Here is a 4684-nt window from a genome sequence, read left to right as displayed (position 1 = left end):
GGGGGGGGGGGGGGGCGGGGGGAAGATAATGGCTATGGAGGCATGGTGGCAAACAGTCCTTACAGATACAAGATGTAAAGCATTTACCATATCCTAAATTTGCACTCTTTGCAGACCTGTGCACATGTATGCAGCTTTCAGAATAGTTTCGCAAGTTGTAAACTGAAGAAAAGGGGTGGAGGCTTTTTAATAAAAAAGGAGAACAGCGCATTTATAAACGAACCTGTATTAGAATATAATAAAACTCAGTATAGTCAGTTACTACCCATGATGTACAACAGGTATCTTCTATTTTAGTTGCTAATAAAGGGCTACACAAACCGAAAATAGTCTGATTTAAATTTATTGCTTTGTGTTCTTTGTGGCTACTTGTCATTAACATCCTGTATCCTCAGTTCTTACGCTAGATAATCCAGCACTTCTGTGAAATACTCAAGAATGCATTTTATATTCAGTAATTTTTGACTATGTCATTTACAGATATTTTAAAATAATCTTAAACCTGCACTATGAGCTCAGCTGTGCACAAGAATTTAAAAAGCTTTTGTATACTCATATTCTTTTTGTTATACAATTCTCTGTAAAGTAATATCTTTTAGCAGGTGATACAAATCGATATCAGAAATACACTTTTAATGATTTTTATGCTCAGTTTGTTTGTTGAAGTGAAATAGATGCAGTATTTTTATTTGGAATTACTTAAAGACAGTCAGTAGCTTGAAAAATTAATTGTTTAAAATTATCTGTCAGGCATTCATAGGGCACAGAAGCCATACAGTGCTAAGCTCCAGCAATTATTCCTCACAGATTTAACTGGGAGGGAAAGGTAAAGCTGCTTCTCTGTGTTGTTTTTTTGTTTGGTTTTGGTTTGTTTTAATTTCTTTCCATTCTTTGTGTAGAATTGTTTCATAGTCTGTAAACATTATCATCTTAAGAGGTCCCAAACTATTTTCCAGCCAAAATAATGGTGTAGTATATTTGAGTTATCATTCCTGAAGTCCTTCTTTTGTTCTAGTAAGAAATGCAAAGTAGGATGGCAGTACTGTCCTATTATCTAAATGGAGATTTCATTCCCTGTTGCTTCACCTGCTATCAGGCAAGGTCCTGGTGCATTCAGCTTTTCTGAGTAGTAGAGGGGAATTTCAGAATTCAATTTAGATTATCTTTGTGTGCAATGACTTCCACAACTTTCAAAGTCTTCACCTGAAAGCATACCAGACATCATCTTTATTCCTATTATAATACCCTTTTGCAAACATGCACTGCTCACACCATTTCTATTTTCGTTATCACACAGTTGGCCACCATTTAAATAAACAGGTGAATGCTGCATTTACAAAATGAACTACTTTGCAGATGTTCAGAATTCATTTCAGTTGCCAAGCTCCTTTGCATGTCCATTCTTTTAGTTGCCTTATTATTCTGCCTTATTCTTAAAGTCTCAGCAGCAGACAGGGAAAACAGTTTTCAGATTACTTTTGACAGACCAGCAAGAAGGCTGTGTAGGCACAACTGGATTGGTAGCCAATCCTTATAAATACTTTTCTGACTGTGCCATATTTTAAAAGCAGTTTGATCATAAAGATTAACTTAAATTATAATACATCTTTGGTGAATACAAGTATAATTAGGAGTCACGTTTCTTTCAGTCTTACCCCAGATGTTTAATGTCATTATTGAAACACACACTTAACTAGAACAATTAACTACATATTTTCTCCCTAAGGTAAACATAGTAATTGGCTTCTGAATACAAATGCCTGAGTTGCATCTTCTGTAAGATAGTTTTAATAAAAACAAAACATAACTGGAAGAGCTTCAAGTTTTGCTTGAAGCCATTTTGTTCAGCACAGTGTTGCAAAATCCCTTACAGTGAAAGCATTGCACTTGTAAACTTTGTAATGTATTTGAAAATAAAGTTTTTAATTAAAATGGGAATTTCTGTGCCTAGTAATAATAACCAGTACTGACAGTTCAGAAGCCCTTTCAGAGAGAAATGTAAAGCATTGTGAAATCTGCTCTAGCCTGGAAGGATTTGTTGTAAAAACCCTGTTTGTCAGCAGAAAATATTTGACTTGGAAGAAGTCAGTTTGCTTTGCTCTTCTGGTGGGGTTGAAGAGACTTGACTTTCAGTTTGCTGGTGTATCAGTTTAAAACATGTCAGAAGGAAAGGCAAATAATCTCCTGAGAAGATCTTACATCAAGACTAGCTTTGTTATTTTAGCTTTACTACACATATTATTCTCACTTAAATATACAGTTGAATATAGCATTATGGGAGAAAGAGTACGTGGTTTGGACAATATTGAATATTCAATGATGTTAACTTTTGTGGAGGTTACTCCTGTGCATAGGATGACAGCTCTGACCATTCATCTGGTGCAATAGGTCCAGCCAGGGACATGATTCTTGTTTTTAAATTTTGGTCCTGTAGAGAAGTGTTCAATGTGTAAAACTGTTGATTAAAACACTTTCTTTTTTTTCTGTTCTCATTCACAAGAGTTTTTATGAATTTGTTTAAAATACTGTCTTTAAAAAGTGCTTTTAAAGCACTGTCTACTGAATTCTGAGTACTAAAGCTTTATGTGTTTGATGCTGAAATGGAGCAGTAGGTCTTCAGGTTTTGATCGGCAGAAGCAGGAGGAAATGCAGGCATCAGCAGCATCCCGCTGCAGGGTGGTGAATAGCTCTGTGGGCACTGGGGACTGCTGCTTGCTTTTGACTGAGTCCAGGAGCATGTGCACCTTACAGCTCTCTGCATGGTGAAGCAGCACTTCCAAGTAGCTGCTTCAACTCTCAGCCTGCCTCAGTTCACAACAACTACATGGCTTTATTTATTTTATTTTTTAAATCATGACTTGAGTGGCATTGAACTGAACTTACTCCAGTGCAGTCTCCTCTTGAAGCTTTTAGAAGTGCAGGGTTCACACAGGCATTTTCAGGTCTAGCTCTTGCTGTTGCTGTTTCCCAGTCAGACTCATTGCTGTGTCTCGGAGGTTCTGGATTTTGTTGTAGGGCTCTACAGAGGAATTTTGAATTGACATTTCAAGCACTGAAATGTGTGCATTCTGATTCCTGCACAGAGTCTCCCTGTGCTGCAGGATGTTGGTTTGGTGGTTTGTGTAGGTCTATTTCATGGTTGTCCTTTTCCCTTTACTCACTCAGAAAAAAAAAATGCTCTCTGCATGAAAGGAAGCTTTGCTTTCAAATTACATCAGTTACCAGTTATCATAATTTGCAGTTGTTATTTTCTCAGGCTGAGTTCAGTGTGCTAAACAGCATCTGATTACTCTCAAAAATTGCCCAAACTATTAACATTCATGGAGGAATGATTAAAGGCCCTTGTAGAAGTGACCCTTCACCTTCCTACTCCTGTGAGAAACTTTGAAGCTAGCTTATTAGAACATCTTTAGTGTGAAGAAAAACTGAATTTCAGGATTCAGTTCAGTTCACTCCAGAGATGTAAGATGTGTTGTTTCGGGGTCCACAGTGCAGCCAGATGGCCCTTTCAATAGATGGTTGCAAAACATGATTTGGAATTGGTCTGTAGGGACCAACTGACTATTCTTTCAGTAATGCAAAAATCTATTGTCTCTATTCTAATTGTTTCTAGGGCTTTTTTTTTTTTTTCTTACTTAATTTTGTTGAATTTTGAAAACAATTTGTCCATGCTTACTGCAGACAAGTTCCAGATGCCTGCTGTCATCTGGAGGTTATCCCAACACTAGCTGAAAACTCAGCATTGGCTTCGTCCTGTCTTATCTGGTACCTCTTGAGAATTTGCATTCCCTAATACCAGGGCCTTAGCTATCTCTTGCATTGCTTATACTCCAGAAATGAAAATGCCATGGTAGTGATTGGTCTAAATTAAGAAAGTGATTATGTGAAGTTTGCTTATGCTTTCTGGTTTTGGAGGCAGAGGGGAGGGCTGTGGCAGAGGCTTGGACCTTTTTGGAAAGGGCTAAGAAATTAGCATAGCATAGATGGGAAAGAAAATGGTTTTCCAGTATCATGTCAGCATCTGTTCTGCTGTCCTGTCTGGGAGTTGACATACTGCAAAACACTACCCAGTGGAGCTTTAGGCTGAGTGCAGTGGTGGGCAGCCTGCTAATGCTACTTCAAAGACAAGAAATGTTGGAAGTATTTTTGTCAAGTGTAGTTCAGTTTATTGAAGATGAAGGGTGAGAATCCTATGATGTTATCTTTAACTTACAGGTAAAAAGTGTCTTGGCTTTATGCAGAAGAGGTTACAGATGGACTCCCATACCCCCTATGTTGCTAAGGCAATGTGTTTGGCTCTCAGTAGATTTAAGACAAGTAAATAATTAGCTCAGCCCTATGATCTCCCTTGACTTTAATGTAAATATGTGTTCCCTAGGAGCGGTTCTTCATACTTCTTTCCGAGCTTGAGAAACCACAGTTACTACTGTTTTCAAACAAAAATATATCCTAATGCTAGTAGTTGAATTTACATACCATTAAAGAATTACCTAGGGCTTCAAATCTGCTGTGAGTGAAGTCAGTAATGAAAACGTAGACTTTAGTGGCACTGTATCTCCTCTGGGTATGACAAAGACCTAAATGATAAAAGGAATAAAACACTGTTAAGCATTAAAATAGTAATTCTCCAAACCTAAACTACTCAAGATTTTTTTTTTTTTTCCCCCTAGTGAATGGTGAGAAA

This window comes from Melanerpes formicivorus, unplaced genomic scaffold (assembly GCF_026170545.1).
Source record: "Melanerpes formicivorus ecotype bairdi unplaced genomic scaffold, bMelFor1.0.p_v2 SCAF_2, whole genome shotgun sequence".
Lineage (NCBI taxonomy): Eukaryota > Metazoa > Chordata > Aves > Piciformes > Picidae > Melanerpes > Melanerpes formicivorus.
This window is presented reverse-complemented; position numbering follows the sequence as displayed.